This window comes from Benincasa hispida, chromosome 3, assembly GCF_027475165.1.
Source record: "Benincasa hispida cultivar pf3 chromosome 3, pf3_genome.v1.1, whole genome shotgun sequence".
Lineage (NCBI taxonomy): Eukaryota > Viridiplantae > Streptophyta > Magnoliopsida > Cucurbitales > Cucurbitaceae > Benincasa > Benincasa hispida.
In genome coordinates this window covers 37,729,070-37,747,601 of record NC_143480.1, presented here as the reverse complement: position 1 = coordinate 37,747,601, position 18,532 = coordinate 37,729,070, and positions in this window count along the sequence as shown.

The window sequence follows — 18,532 nt, the reverse complement described above, 5'->3', positions numbered from 1 at the left end:
AAAAAAAGAAATAAATTAAATTTATTTTATTACTTTCCTTATTCCACATTATTTTATTAACTTCTTTTCTTTCCCAAAAAGTGAGATTAGTTCCTGCCATAAATTCCTAAATTGAATAATTTTGTAAGGTCAAAAATTAAATTCTCGCATTTACACTTGCACTCCAAAATTCCAAAAATGCTCTCCACTAGTCAAATTACGGAAACTATATAACAAGTGAAAATTTGGGGTGTTACACATGTTCACAACATCAATGTTGCTCCAAGGTATATCGTGGGCATGACCCTTGACGTACTTCAATATTTAAATGAATTATTCATTAAAACAAATGAATTAAATTGTCTGAAGAGCATGGGGAAACCTGTAAAGACTATAGGTCTGTTGTTTTCCATCTGTATTTTCCTTATATGCCTATAATTTATCTTTCAATCCTTGTTTGAATCATTTAATTGTATTTACAAAAATTTTCTTGTTCCAACCTCGTTACAAAATCTATTACAATCATCTATAATTGCTAAATTTTCAAAATCCATTTGTTCTTTCCTCTCTACCAATCATAGCAAACTCAATAAAATAAAATAAAGGTAAAATTTTCACTGCATCATCGTTCTCAAACTCAAGGGATGAAGAAATAGAGTCCAACTCATATGTCTTCATACTCTCATTGTCATTTAAATACTTAGCTCTACATTACTACAAAAACAGTGCTTCTTGATGTTTTTTTAAATGTCAAGTGTCACTTTTCTTGACATTTGACTCTTGACATTTTAAAAACTGTCAATGAATCCAGTGTCAAGAATATGGATGTTTCTCGACTAGGAAAAAAAAAGTCAAGAACAGTGACACTTGACATGTTTGAAATATCAAGAATATTGGCATTCTTGAAAAATAAAAAAAGCCAAGAAAAGTTTCACTTGATATTGGCGCGTGGACTATCCCGTGGATCTTCGAAGCGTTACGACCTTGGGTTAAGCATTGTGATGCTGCCCTATTTTGCAGAAAATAGGTGCATTATGTCTTCAAGCATCGATCTAGCGTCAGGCTTAGTGTTGTGAGGAGTGTTGCGACGCTGCAAGCATTACTAAAGTGTGTTGAATTGTTCCTCTTGAAGGGAAAAGTAGTAATTCATCCTAGATCTTTTTTGTTAAGTGATCTTTTGGTGTCATTTGGCTCAAATAAGCTCCAAATCTTCCGAAATAGCTTCGTTTGAGTCGGGATTAGAATTTTAGCAGTAGACTGAAGAAACTTACCCTTTGCCACGAGCCTAGCCTTAAAGGTTTGTACCTTTCCATCTACACCTCTCTTTCGATTATAGATCCATTTATACCCAATAGGTCTTACCCCATCAGGTGGATCAACAAGCTCCCAGACGTTATTGCAGTACATAGACTCCATTTCCTGGTTCATGGCCTTACCCCATTTATCTTTGTCAACATCCTCTATTGCTTTCTTAAAAGACAACGGATCCTCGACCCCATCATTCCTAATGACGTTTTGGGCTTCAGTCAAATCCGTGTAGCGATCCGGTGGGTTCATAACCCTTCCACTATGTCGAGGCAGTCTCAACTCTTGAGTTGGTTGACTAAACGTCCCGACCTCAACAACTCTTGTTGATCTGTCGGCCTGTTCAACAACTTTTGTTGAACCCTTAGCAATCTTAGTAACACTAAAAGATCTCACGTAAAACGAGCTTACTTCGTGGCTTATGATCCCTCATGTGGTCTTCTTCCAAGACGATAGCATTAGTGGAAACAAACACTTTGTTCTCACTTGGATCATAGAAGTATCCTCCATTCGTTTCCTTGGGGTAGCCTACAAAGAGGCAAACCTTCGAAGGCGGTTCCAACTTCTTTGGGTTAGTCGCTAGCACATGTACCGGACAGCCCCAAATCCTGAAGTGACGTAAACTACCTTTACGGCCTTTTCATAACTCAAAAGATGTTTTAGAAACACTCTTCAGGGAACGTTGTTTAGGATATAACATGTAGTCTGCACTGCATAACCCCAAAACGAGTTTGGAAGATGAGCATAACTCATCATAGACCGAACCATGTCCAACAAGATTTTTTTCTCCTTTTTGATACACCATTCTGCTGAAGTGTACCAGGGGCCGAGAGTTAGGATGCAATCCCATGTTCTATCATATAGTTCTAGAATTGGAGGTCCATATACTCTCCACTACGATCAAATAGTAGTGTTTTTATCTTCTTACGTAACAAGTTTTCAACTTTAGCCTTATACTTCTTTAACATGTCAAGGGCTTCAGACTTACGTTGCACTAGGAAAAGATACTCAAACCTTGAATAATCATCTATGAAAGAGATGAAATATTCATACCCACCTCAAGCTCTAACATTCATCGGACCACAGAGGTCTGAATGTAAAAGCTTCAAGGCTTCCTTGACTCTGTAACCTTTTCCAGTAAAAGGTTGTTTGGTCATCTTGCCTTCGAGGCATGATTCACATACCGACAAGGAGTTTTCTTCTAAACTCTTTAGAAGTCCACTTTGCACCAACTTCTAAATCTTATTGAGGTTTATGTGACCTAACCTAAGATGTCAAAGATGGACGTTTTTCTTTGGAGAAACTTTTGGTCTTTTAACTGTTGTTGCCCTATTGAACATTTCAGTGTTAAACAAGGCTTTTATGACTAACAACCTTAGTACATATAAGTTATTTTCTATTGAACCATAACCTATCTCCATTCCATTCTTGAAAATAAACACCTTATTCCAAGAAAAGGAGACAGTGTAGCCTTGTTCAATGAGACAAAAAGCCGAGATTAAGTTCCTCTTAATATTAGAAACTACAAAAAATTATCCAATAACAAATAACGTTTCTTGTCAGTAAATAACATCAGCCTGCCTACAGCAACAGCTGAAACAACCTCACCAGTACCGACTCGAAGAGTCATCTCTCTCTGTGGCAATGTTTTCCAAGAACTGAATCCTTGGTAAGAAGAACTGACATGATTGGTAGCACCTGAATCGAAGATCCAGGCAGAATCATCATTCCCTACCAGACATGTCTTCAAGACCAATAAATCATATTTACTGTCCTGTCTCCTCTTTTGGAGAGTAGTGGGATCGAGGTCGTTTGCCACAAAATTCATTTCACACGATTCTTTCCACTGTAAGTAATCGGTCATTTTTAAAAGCTTTAAACGGATATACTAACGAGTTGCTGAAAAGAAAAAAACATTGACCTATGTTAGGTTTTAAGCAAATACCCATTGTAAAACAAACAACATCCAATAAGGTTTTAGCAAAACTAACATAAACCCCATGTGACATCTAGTTTTGCAATGACGCTTCAAAGGTTTAAGATAAAAAACCGCCAAAAGGTGGTCAGTTATCTTTCCTCTGAATTGAGAAGTTCTCAACCAGTCATTAATACCAGAACAACTTTTGTTCCTATAACGACAAACCATCATTGATTTGGCCAAGAGATCATTAACTTACTTAACAATCTCCCGTAAGTGTGACCCGTCATTTTAAGCTCTAGAGGTCCTTCCCAAAAGGCCAATCCGAAGGGGAAAAAATCCGATTGGGGCAAAACCTAAAGCGACCCTATCCATTTCTGGAGTTCACCTTAATATTGACCAACTGCGCAAAACCCATCCGAAGGGGGACGCTCCGAAGGTGACACGAGGACGTACAGAATGATCTCACGGTGTGAACCAATGACAGAGACCATAGGACGTGTTGACACACACCCTTCACCCACTTACTATGAACACTCTCTCCGTCTACCTTGATGTTGACTCGTGCAAACACCATCCAAAGGGGGATGCATCCTGGGCACCACGAGGCCAAGCATGAATCTCACAGCGTGAACATACAGGGAGAAACGTGAGTGGAATCATAGATATATCTGATACGCCTCTTCCTCCCACTGTGTATTTTATAACCTAGGGTTTAGCTTACTTAGAAAAAAAACAGCTAAGGATTTTAACTAAGTGACTTTTAGGTTTCCCCAAGAGTAACTTTTACCTTGGATAATGGAACAACTTTTGATCATCATCCATTAAACTCTTTAACGGAATCTTTGACCAAATCGCCGCATGCTTGTTAAAAATCTATCTAATTCACCTTTCTAGGTAAGTTCCCAGGTAGGGGTGTTACGTTTCCGTCAACTTACGAACCCTAGCCTAGCCAGAACCTGCCTTAGACAAAAGGTCCCTTATAGATAGGTTTACAACAAATTTAATCTTTTATTCAACCAATTTAATCCTATTAAACCGATTTTAAAAGATTAATCTAGATTACTTAACTCTTTAGAACCATTTGAACTTAGGTCTATCTCAATCCAATTTTAAAAACCTTTTTAAAAAATTGAGTTCACCCTAAGTCCGCATGCAACTCTGAATTATTGATTTTAGGTCTAATTTCCTTTATAACACTTATAAACGGAAACAACCACCACAATGCGAAGCTAACACAAGCAAGACATTCATAACACTTATAAACAACCTAAGTATCATGCTCAATGCATTGTCCATTCATTGCTACTTCTTTTATATAACACTTATACAAAACTGCAATGAAACAAGCAAAACATGCTTCCATTCACCCTTAAACTATAACATTTATAATAAAAGGATGATTCATGAAAATGCTCACTACATGCAAAATATAACTCTTATATTTCATGATGCATGTGCGTGCTTTCAAGTAATTTCTTCATGCTCGATTATAACAATTATAATATATGATGCATGATTAATTGCACAACCTAAGGTGGGTTTTAACTATATGACAAATACTTTGACATATAAGTACCATACATCACATGTATAAGCAATAAAAGTTGATGAACCGGGTAAAATTGCCTTGAACATAAAAGAAAAGCTAACTATTACAAAGGCAAGGAGTCTCTGGTTCAAACAGGCGAACCGGGTCTTGAACCGCTCGGAAAAGCATCGCTTCTCCAACCATCGTGTACTAAGCACCCCGCGATCGTCTACACGATAAAACAAACTCTTTGCTCTACCGTTTACCAACACTCCAAGAGCTAAACGATCGTTCAGAAAAATCTAAGCGATCGTTTAGCTATTACTATACTATCGTGTACTTTTACTAAGCGATAAAGCCTGAAGTACACGATCGTTTAGCGCGCACCGCAAAACGCTCGTCTTCCGCGATCATCTAAGCGACAACGATACCGCGAAGGACCATTGCCTAAGCGATCACTTAGGTAGCGCCTTCGTATCACATACGTGCGATCGCATGGGTAGTAACTAAGCGATGAAGCTTGATAACCACACGATCGTTTAGTGTACGCCTTCTACTAAACGACGAGCATCGCATGCTCCCTTTATGATCGCCTACCTCCAGTGCCTACGCGATTGTGCAAACAATGCCACCCAATATGGTAAACGATTTACCCCATCGCTTTTAACATTAGCTAAACGATTGTTTAGAAAATACTACACGATCGTCTAAAAAAACTACTAAACGATTGCTTAGTTAAATCCCAACGATCGTTTATCTAAGGCTACACGATCCAACCAACACTTGGTCTTCTTCTTCGTTGAGAACTGCATCGCCATGCGCTGAAGCTTCATCACGAACAACTCGACAAACTCAAACGTTTTGAATTACAAACTCGAATGCGATGTTAATTTCGCCCAAAAACACAGGGGCCTTTACAATAACACTTTGTAATACCGAAAGCTTTAACAAAAAGGAAATTTAAATCCAAAACGTTCATCATATTCATCCACAAATGCAGAAAATGGTTAACCACAAATGCAGAAACCCACCGCGACTGAAAATGCGTTCAATTCAAATCTGTAATTTAGAATATCAGAGAACCTGGCTCTGATACCAATTAAAGGAAATCTTATCTGAGATTTCCATGAGCAACGGAACAAGATTATTCCAAATTACAATCATGAATGAACATATATTTACAGTCGACCTAAAACAAGCGGTTATACAATTTAAATGCAGAAATTATAGAAATTAGAAGTCTAGGTTATTTTATAACAATTATAAAATAAATTATAACAATTATAACTCTAGAGCATTCATCTATAACATGCTTCCTTCAATCAAACATGCTTTAATATAACACTTATATTAAAACCAAGCATGCATAGTATATATTTTAATACTTATAAGATATAACAAATGCATGTCACATGCTTTTCCTATGATGGGGTTTTAAAACTATATGGCATACTATATGCACACATAATCAAACAACATTATACATCACATGCATAATAGGTAAACAACACTAAAAGGGACCGATTTTGGCATTAAAAACAAATAAATAACTAATTTATTACATAAATCAACAACTAGCTTCCCGGAACCGGCTTCAAACACTTTGAACCATCTGGAACCGCTCAGAAACCACTCGAACCGACCCAAAAACTCCAAAAACCAAGTTAAACCAACTCAACTAGGTCAAACGGACCAGTCCAGACCGTCTGGACCGGTTGGTCAACATGCAGTGGCACAGTCAACGGAGGCGCGTCGGATCCACGGAATGCGCGGGTCGCGAGCAGCGGACGAACGTGCGAGGCAACTACGAACCGGGTCGGATGGAGCGGGCGACGGAACCGGGTTAGTCGCGGAACGGGCCGAAAACTTCATCGACAACTGGCGCGCGCAGGCTACTCCGAACCGGGTTGGATTCGGGCTGGCAGGTCCAGTCTGGGAGCTTCTCTTGGGTCTGGAGGCTAATTCTAGGTCTTTGAGAAAATTTTCTCCAATTTGGCTACTGTCCTCTCTCCCGAAATCAAGAAATTACAGCCTAATTTCAACTTTAATGACTCCAACAAATTTATAGACCCTTTTTCACACATTAATGCTCATAAACATATTAAGTCCACTTTAGCTCAAATTTCATTCAACACTTGAATAGAAAGGAAAAAACCGCCCACCAAAAGCAATTGAGCGTAATTAAAACATGTTCTGATACCACATGATGGAACACGAGACATATGCAGTGGAATTAGGATCTAATTACACTCTAATTGTTTTTAATTAAAAGGAAACTAGCATGCAAAATGAAGGAAAAATAGTAAATTAACTTACATTTGAAGCTCCCGAAAACCGCTTTTCCTTGCTGAATCTCGACCCGAACTCTTTCGAACCCCTACTAGAGTTGACTTACTATCCTCTGGACTCAGAACCGGGTTGTGGGACCCGATGGATGAAGAAAATCGAGAGAGAGAAAAGAGATGGAAAAAAATGAATTTGGGTTTTGGGTTTTTAATTTTTCAGCCCATTTATGAAAACTAATTTTTGCAAAAAATGGCAAAAGTCTTTATCCAAAATTGAAAGCTCAATTTATAGAAAAAAGTCATGCAACAATTACATGAAACAAATCCATAAAAATCCAACACCTAGAATCTCCACTATAAGCCAACACCTAGCCCACTATTTTATTAGTGGAATTATCCAACAAAAGTTTGGATTTTTCCACTAACTTTAGTCAAAGGGCAAAATAGTCATTTGGTCAAAGTCAAACTTTTACCAAAAAGTCAACATTTTGACTTTTTATGATTTTTTCTATGTTGACTAATTTTGACCTCCCAAGCATGAATCTGCATTCATTTTCTCGAAATTCAAATCACATTTGAATATAAGATCGGTCAAAGTTTGACTTTTCAAAGTCAAAAGTCAACTCTTTGACTTTTTACATCTTTGACCATTTCCATTATTTTCGAGCTTCTGAATATGAACGTATTCATATTCTTGATATTTAAATACATTTAAATATTAAAGCTGTATCTCTAAACTGAAAAATCCGACCACTATATCACATATACTTGTCGGTTTCTCTCTCTTCACCTAATTCGAACAATTCGAATCATTCTATCATACTTTTCTAAGTTTATTCCATATGAGCTAGTAGGGGAACCTAATGGACCTATAGATCATGGGTTCTAACGATCCAAGATTAGCTGGCTAAACTCTTTAGATGGAGCTAATCAATATTCGTTAACTAACGAGTCATTCCACTATAGTCCCGTAGTTGCACTCCCCTCAATATAGATATATTTGTGTCCATTTGATATAACCATGATTAATAAGCTAATCCTTCACAGATTGTTCGTAATCTCAATTGGGTCATAAAAACCGTTTTATCCCCAAGACTACATCTTGTTCCTTAAGTTGCACTGATCTTCTAATGAACAATTAGTTTAAGGTCTAACCTATAAATCGAATTCCTCTCGGGCCAAGGAAAGGGTGGGGACCCTTGTTCAAGACCTGGATTCAGTACTAAGGGAACAACCTATCTACTATCCCTATAACAGATAGGAGTGAATTTCGTCTTGCACCCTATGTTCCCAGCTATCCACCCGATCTTATCCCTGAAATAGGAGGCTTATTGGGCCAGGGATGATGAACTGCCCTCACCTATGCAGATCTAAGCATAATTCCGAGTGAACATGAGTTCATAGTTAGCTCGAGATTAAAATTAAGTTACTTAGGTCATCAATTAACGAAATAGTCAGTTTTATACATAAAACGGTATTTAGAACGTAAAAAGTGACTATTTCATGGTCCAATCTTATGCAAACTCATTGCATAGGATGCCCCCATTCACATATCTCTATATGAACGATTCAGGATCACATCGTTTGTATTAACTACAAAGTGGGCCGCATCCATAGTGTCCCCAAAATAAGGCGCCCAACCTTATTCATATACTATAGACCATTTTGGCTATATATTTGAACTTGATCCACATTTATGTCACTACATAAAGTTCAAACTACATTAAATAGCCTCAGGACCTTAGTTTATTGGATTCAAGATTACAATTTCAATAACAACTTTATCGAAAAATAAAACAGAATATGTTTATTAATTTACAAACTACGAGTTTTAGGACATAAAATCCAACAGACCGCTCGAACAACAGCAACTTCCAACGCTCAATCTACACGACCGCAACACCGCACGAACATAGCACGAACAATTCGCGTTCGTCCTCAACGATCGCCTTGGTCACGAACTCCTTAGCAATAGCACAACCTCCACAGCACCACCAACAAGGCGACCTTAACGTCTAACAAAAGCTATGCAATCGTTTAGCTCGATCTGTCGCCTACAGACTCTACACGATCATTTACTTTGGGCAAGCGATCGTCTACCAAAACTATGCGATCGTTTAGTAAATACTGCACGATCATTTAGCTCGTTACTGCACGATCGTTTAGCTCGCCCAGCCATCGTTTAGTAAATCCGTATTTACTTGACGATTACGTGAGTTCCTTTTGCGCGAGAGAGAAAACTCAAAACCTTTTTACGAAACTTTTTGTAAAACTTCTTTTTAAAATAGGAAAACCATTTTCTTTTTAAACTCACGATTACCATGATTCAATAACTACCCACTACTTTGGTTATTTAAAAGAAAAAGAATTAATTATCCAATAATTAATATTATTATAAACATAAATGATAACCAACTTATCATACTATATTTATAACCTATAGTTTTAATATTTCATCACATGAAACATATAAACCATAGTTTTTTTTTTTTTTTTTTTTGCTATTCCATTGTATTTAATGTAAATCTCATTTACATCAATCCCCCACTAGATGTATCCCATTCATCAAACCGATTATATCATATATAATCAAAATCCCTCTCGAAAATTTGAACATTTCAAATCAACACCAAGAACTGATCCTCAACTGAATCCATTAGGCTACCAAGGGGACCTCATGAACCTATAGCTCGAAGCTCCAACGGTACGTGAATAACTGACTAAACTTTTTAGTCATGGGATCCGCCATCCGTTAATTGCCAGACACTCCATTAAAGACTGACAGCTGAACTCTCCTTACCACAGATATCTTATGTGTTCATCTTAACCAATAAGCAATGTGACAACCCTTCACAGATCGCTCGTAAGTACAGTTGGGCCAGTAACCGTTATGCACCTGTAATTACATCTGTCTCCTTAAGTACCACTGATCCCTTTAATGAACATAAGTCATAGTCCTACTATGACTGAGTCTTCTCTTCCAAAGAGAAGTTGTGACCACTATGTTCAAGCCTCGGAATCAGCCCTTAAGGGAGCAATCTCTCTACTTATTCATGCTTCGGGAAAGGAGTGAATTTCATCTTGTGGATTGAGCTCCCAACTCCCAGATCAGACAAGTCCCTAAAAAGGTAGACATGTTGAGTTGGTAATATGGTCATTCTCACCCATACTAATCAAATGACTGCCCTCAAATGCAGAAGTTCCCAAAACACTCAGGATTTAGGTCGTGTCACCTATGATCGTTTAGGTGAGATGCAAGTCTCTAGTATCAACGACGTTATATACAGAGTCTAGTCATCTCGTGATCCAAATCTTATACAAACTCTTTGTATAGGACACCACTGCTCGCACGTCTCCACATGAATGGTCAAGATCTACCATCTGTAGTAGTTTACAACACTTGAAAACTTCTACAAAGCGGGCCGTATCCGTAGTGTCATAAGGATCAGGTATCCCACCTTAATCCTTATAGTACATACCTATTTAGGTTATCACTTAAGGCATGATCCACTTGTATATCACATATACATGTTTAAGTTCACATAAGATAACCAAGGAGTTTTGTTTATTGGATATGAGTAAATGTTAGAATTAAATAACACTTATTTTATTCATTGAACAATGTGTATCTTTACAAAACAACAAGACTCCAGGAAAATTAGGACACCAATCCCAACAAGGGGATACTTACAAATGGTTTTCTCTATAAAAAAAAAAAAGAAGGGATACTTACAAATTAATTGGCTTGTACATTTAGTTAAACACAAATTGACAATTTACTATCACTCTAACTTATATTTTCAACCATATGATGTCAATAACCATATTTGGCATATCAGAGCTCATACACTTCAACAAATAGTCAAAAGTACAGTGATTTATACCTTACTTCATTTCAGTCTTCCTATAAGTGAGTTCATAGATAACAATTATTGGATGCAAAATTCCAGAGGGAAAAATTGATACGACACTAGCTGCAATAGCAAAAGATCCTTTAAGTCAACAGAAGAAAGCAAAACATCCATGTATATGATTTTTATTTTCAAAAAGGAAAAAAATGACTAAACATTATACATAATTAGGCTCCTAAGATCTATAACCAAATGAGATGTGAAAATATAATGAGTTTGGAAAAAATGAAAACGAAAATAGAAGAGAATTTATTATACTCTTAGATATGCTTCAACGACATAGGAATGGAGCTTAAATGTCACTTCTCAATGGAGCTTGAAGCGTTCAACTCTTTCAATTTGTTTGGTGCTTTTGAACAAGCCGACAACTTGAGCACTGTCAACACTGAAAGGAAGATTTCTGTCGAACAGTTTGAGATTAAGAGCGTAGCTAGAATCTTCTCTATCGACCTCAAGAGTGTTTTTTCTTTCTGATCGTAATCGGATGAGACGACAACATTTAGACAAAGCGAGAGGAGAAGGGAGGAGAAACCCTATGGGAACGAAGAACGAAAGAAGAAATGGAAATGGGATTTGAAATAAGGCGAATGGAAAAAGGATTTTCATAGAGTAGTTTGATTTTAGGGTTAGAAAGAGATGGGGCTTTGAGGGTTAAGGTGAGAGCGCAAGCAGCAATGGAAGTAAGCAGCGGAGGCACTTCATGCGGGAGCAAGTAGCTAGGTTTCGATTGAGAGAGGGAGAAGGTGCAGTAAAATTAAACCTAAATAAAACTTATTTAATAACTCTTGACATTTTTAAAATTTCAAATATTGTCAATGTGAAAAATCCAAAAAAGTCTCTCAACTTCCACCTTTTGACACTTTTCTTTAAGATTACTTATTACTTGACATTTTTTTATAATAAAAATGTCAAGTAGTTAACGTTGTAAACATGGTTTTTCTAGTAATGCTAAGTCTAACACAAATATTTTCACCCCTCACAGTTCTAGTTTTGATATTTCAGTTCTGTAATCAAGTTAAACTCTCTTCGGCTGAATATGATGACATCTCTCCTAGGCTCCTCCACATCTCGAAGATTATGTTTGTGTCAAGGGGAGGACCAAAACATATTTGTCTAAATATGGCTAATTGTGTCGGAGTTAGTTTTTTCTTAATTTTAAGGATGACTTTTCCTGTATGGGAACAACATAAAAGGGCATGAAAATGATAATTAGGATGAATCTTCATTTCCAATTCCATTATAACCTACATTTTTCATCAAATAGATAAATTAAAAGTCAATACAACACAAAACATTGAGTCAGGTTTTCCAAAAAAAAAAAAAAAAAAACAATAGCTTACATACACTCTATACCCCATTCCGCCCCCTTCCTAGTCCCGTGTTGCCTGGTCCCCCCCCCCCCCCCCGGCATCCCACCCAGTCCTTGTCCAGTCAATATCTCAAGTAGCTTGATCGGGCTTCATATCTCAGTCGTCTGGTCCTGTCCGTATCATATCCCAATCCCCACCCAGTTGGCCACTTGATCAATATCTCAAGTAGCCCGGTTGGGCTTCATCAAATTAAGAGGCCTCAAAATTAGTAAATTAGAATTTAAAGAAAAAAAAAGTTTGTAATGTACAAATCAACTCATAGATTATCTACAGGCCTCAAAATCATTCTAAAATACAATTTTTTTTTTCACAGAAAGTCCAAAAATTTACGAAACCCTTGAAAATAAAACCCTAAACTTATTATAAAAAAAAATTCAAAACCAAAACCCTCATAAAATGTGTGAAAATACTTCCTTGAGGAAGATGAACATGAAGAAATTCAAAACTGAAGGGATCGAATCCCGAGCGAAAGCGTGTGAATGTCTTGCATTTCAATTTTTTGGTTTATATGAAACAAAATAGAATCAAAACAGAGGATAAATATTGTTTATACATTCAACATGCCTTTAATAAGAAGAAAAGAGAAGAAGAGCATTTTCTTACCTTTGTAGATCCCTTTGTCTTCACGAAAATCCCAATCTTTTTCTCTACAACGTATCTCCAACGAACAATAAACACCACCGTAAGAGAGATCTCGATATTCTCTTGGAATTCAAGAGTAGAAGAGTGGCCTCTAACCCTTGGAGGAGGAATGGTGGAGAGGAGAAAATTAATCCTTATTTTTAATTTGAGCAAAATAAACAATTTATATGGAGAAGGGTTTTACCTATTCTCCAAGTATTTTCATATTTGCCCTTAGGGCTTAATTAATCAAATAACATTTATTTGATTAATTAGCAAACCTAATAAATAACTATATATATTAAATCAAATTTAATGTATATAGTTAATTAATTAAATAAACATCATATGTTTATTTGCCTCCACCTCCCAAAATTAACTAATTCTTTATGAATTCGATTCATAAAAATTCATTATTTGAATCCTATTCAAATATTTCTAATCAAATCTATAATTAACCATATCATTTAACCTCTTGTATTTCTTTTAGTGAGCTATCGAGGGGACCTTGTGGACCTACAGATTCGAAGCTCGAATAATATAAGATCAATTAATTAAACTCCTTTAATCCAATTAATCAATATTCATTAATTACAGAACACTCCATTAAAAACCGATAGCTGCACTTTTCGCATTATAGATTTGTTTTTGTATCCACAGATATAACTAATCAACAGAGCGATGACTCTTCATAAATGCTCATAACTACAACAGGGTAAAAATATTGTTTACTGCTATAGTTACATCTAACTCCTTACGTACCACTGATTTCTCTAATGAACAAAAAGTTTATAGTCCAACTATAAACTTTTATTAAGGAAGCAAATTATCTACTTCCCAAGGATGAGAAGAAGTGGATCTCATCTTGTGTAGTTGTGTGTCTAATCAGACAAATCCCAAAAATGGTAGACTTATTAAGTCGACTATCATGGTCACTTTCACCCATACAGATCAAAGGATTGTCGTCATAAACAGGAGTTCACAACTCACCCAAGATTAAGGTCAAGTCTCCTATGGTCATCCTAGTGAAATGTAAGTCTCTTCTAGTAACGATATTGTATAGAGAGTCTATTCATTTCGTGGTCCAGTCTTATACAAACTCTTTATATAGAATACCCCCGCTTGCATGTCTCTACATGAACAATTAGGATTAGATCATTTGTAGCACTTTACAACAATTGCAACATCTACGAAACGGGTCGTATTCGTATTGTCACCAAGATAAGGTATCTAGCCTTATCCATCTACTACATACCATTTTGGTTATTATTTAAACATGATTCACCTGTATATCTCCACATACATGTTTAAGTTTCATAAAATAACCATGGATCTTAGTTTATTGAATTGAATTAATGCAGTCTAAACGTCAAATAAAATACCTCTGATTTTATTATATAAATAATTTGTATTAACAAAACTATAAACCACGAGATACACTAAATTTAAGATGTCAATCCCAACAAAAACTTGATGAAGACGAATCGAAATGTTGAAGAAAAACTAAAAGGAATGTGATGAGTTTTGAAAGGAATGTGAACAGTTGGAGAAAACGATCATTGAGGGATTGAAAGATGAGTTTTGAAGTTTTGAATTTTTTTTTCCCTAAAGAAAAGGGTATAATAGTCTTTTCTTACCTTTGGTAAATTTTGAAGGGTCAAAAATAAATTCTATTTAAAAGGGATCCTTTTTTCAAAAGAAAACTTTTTTAATTGAACCTTTTGTTGGAATCCCCATTTTTTTTTGTATGAATGATTTGAAAAACTTTTGTATGGACTAAGGAAATGTATGGCATGTAGATTTGATTTGTATATGTGATATATTTTTTTTTATGCATAAAGTACTTAGATAATTTAAGAAATTATAATTTGTTTGTGATAATTTTTTTTATTTAGAAAGTACTTTGGAATTTAGGAAATTATGATTTACCTGTGTTAACTTTTTCTTAAAAAAAATTAGAAAATACTTTAAAATTTAGGCAATTATGCTTTATATGTGATATATATATATTATCTATAAAGTACTTTAAAATTTAAGAAATTATGATTCATGTGATAATTTTTTTATCTAGAAATGTTGGATGGACACATCACGCAGCGGAAGAAATCAGGATCCCTAAGCATTCTAATTCATTAATTTGGTTGAAAAGAAGCATGCTAAAAACAGAGTATAATGGGTTTCATGAACATACATTAGCCGAACCAACGAAATCTCCATTTCCAGCTGCAAAATCCTCTGAATCCTTGTCTAGACCACCACAAGATCTTCCCTACTATCCTCTTGGTACTCTGATTGAATTGTGGGACTCAAAATAAGCTGGAATCAAAGAGAATATAGAGAAAGCTCACTGAACATAACCCATTGAAGAACACCTTCTTCATTCGAATTTTTCAGCAAAAATTCAGTTGGTTCTCATGTCTTTCTTCACTCCAATCTCTTTAATATATTGCAGACTATCATGCTAAGAGATGTGTTGCATGAGATGCAGCTCATGCTTGGAGTAAAGCAAAGGAGAATGTGGGTTCCAAGTAAGCTAGTTGAAGATGAAAAACCCATTTTTTCAAGTTTGTATAATTTTTCCATTTTCCAAAAATCCAAAATTGATTTTAAAATAATATTTTATTTCTAAAATCAAAATTTATTAATTTTACAAATTAATTTCAAAAATTAATTTTTTAATAAAATTAATAAATAATTTAAATAATTCTAATTAATTTAATATCTAATATTAAATTAATTTTTTACACAAATTCATCTTCATATATTTAAATATATTTTTTCCAATTCCGTTTGATTTTAATTTAAACGTTTCAAATTAACTTATCACACTACTCTAGAGCTAATCCATTTCCGAGCTACTATGGGAACCTCATGGACCTATAGATCATGGACTCCAACGATCCGAGATTAATCGACTAAACTCATTAAACCGATTTAACCATCATTCGTTAACTAATGGGTCACTCCACTAAAGCCTATAGTTGAACTCCCCTCACTGTCGATATATTATGTCCACTCGATATAACCATGATTAGTAAGTTAACCCTTCACAGGTTGTTCATAATAACGGTTGTGTCAAATCTTTGTTTTACCCCCGAAATTACCTGTTCCTTAAGTCCCCATTGATCCCCTCATGAACAATTGTTTTGTAATTCAATCACAAAACCGAGTCCCTCTCATGCCAAATGAGTCTTACCTCTGAAATGATAGTCATATTGAGCATGCGTTGTTGAATCTAAAGGCAATCCCAGATAAATAGGAGTTCATAGTTAACTCAGGATTAAGGTCAAGTTACCTAGGTCATCGCTTTGAAATAGTTAATCTTAAACAGTAAACAGCGTTATAAAGTAAGAGTGACTCATTTCGTGGTCCAATCTTGTATAAACTCTTTTACACAAGGACACCCCCACTCCTCATGTCCAACATGAACGAATTAGGATCACTTCGTTTGTAGCACTTTACAACTCCTTATAACAACTACAGAATAGGTCGTATCCAATAGTGTTACCAGATTAAGATACCCAACCTTATCCATGTACTATAGATCATTTTGACTATTTACTCGAACCTGGTCCACCTTTATGTCTCTACATAAAGTTCAAGTACTCATCCAATAGTCAAAGAACTTTTAGGTTTATTTGATTTCTATTCAAGCAATAGATTTATTCAATAACACCTTTATTGAATTTTCAGAATAAGCTCCATTGTTTACATACCACGAGTTTTAGGACATAAAACTAAACAAGAAAGTGTTTATATAATTTAAGAAATTATGATTTGGATGTGATAATTTTTTTTATATATATTTAGAAAGTACTTTAGAATATAGAAAATTATGATTATGTGTTATGTATTATATGATAATTTTTTTAGTATTACGTAGAAAACAGATTTAAAAAATAGTAAAAAGAATAAATAAAGAAAAAAAAAAGTCAAACCCAACTAAATTCCAATGCTGCAATCCGAACAATAATCAACAACATAATAAATCCAGCCCTACACTCCAAGTACTGTATGGTTGGTTGCACAAATACCAATCAGATCCAAAATAATAAAAGATGTAGAACAAGGATAAACATATTGGGGATATAATACAAAATTAACGTTAGATATCACTGCTAGCAGCTATGAGTGATAGCTATATAAGTAAATGACCAAAAAAACCCCACACATAGCCCACTATTTCGTGCTTCTTCTTCCGATTTTCTTAAATTGAAAACTATCACTGGTAGCAACTATCAATGATAGTAACGGATAACTACTATCACATTTTAATTTGTTATCAGTTTTCAATGATTATCATTGATACACTTGATCAATTGAAATTAAACTTGAAATATTAACACCTAAGACTATCAGTGGATATCAATGATAGACCTTTGTAATGAGTTATCAACTTTTGAAAGAAAACTATCGTCTTTCAAAGATTAACATTTAAAATTATAAGTGATAAAAGTATATCAATAAGATGCCTATAAGTGACTATCTTTAATATTTACTTAAATCATATCATTAATATCATTCATTTTGTTGATATATACCTAAGTCATATTACTGATATGTGGATATCACCAATAGTTATGGCTACATTGATAGCTTCCATTGACTTTTATATCATTGATATCATTGATATATGGATATCACCAAAGTTCTATCACTGATATCACTTATATCTTAGCTATTGGTGATAACTTCTATCATTGATAACATGCTATAGAGATAACTTATGTTATTCTTTTTTACCATCAAATAACATGTCATCATTGATAGCTTCTGTCACTGATAAACATACTATTAGTGATAACTTCTAGGCATTCCACGTACACTTTAGTTCGAGATTCAACTTTATTAATTAAATTCACTAAGTTGACTTAGGGTTGGCAAAATTCCCCATGGGATCAGGCCCTGATCGGGGCGGGGAATCCCCGATTTGACCGAGGATGGGGTCAAACCGGGGAATTTTTTCAAAGCCCCGTGCGGGGACGGGGATGGTATTCCCGCCCCGACCCCAACCCCCCGATTTTGTATGTTTATAATATATACTATAGACTTATAATGTTGTGAGCCCAATATTGAATATATAAAATTCTAAATTTAAGCCCAAAAATCAATCCCAAATTTAAAAAAAAAAAAATTCCCGCTTCCCCACAGGGATTTAATAGGAGATTCCCCATGGAAAACGAGGAATTAGGCCGGGTCCCCGCCTTTTGATGGCAGGGACGGGTGCAGAGATGAGAGGAATTTTCCCCATGGGGCCAGGAACAGGGAACCCTCCCCCGCCCCGACCCTGCTGCCAACTATAAGTTGACTATCAATAATAGACTTTTATATGTGGCTATGGCTATTAACTGTAAAAAAAATTATCAAAAATTAAGCTAACAATGATTAAAAAAATATTAGTGGCTATCACTGATAAACTTTTATTTGCTATTTATATTTAATGTCTTATTATAATAATCAAACTAGATGATTGACTTATTGGTATTAAGTCATTTATGAATTGTGTACTTTCAAATCTTTGGTATAAAACTCAGTCTCATAATTCTTATAGAAAAACGGAAGAAGCAAAAATCGGATAACGGAAAGATTTTTTTTAAAAAAAAAAAAGCAAA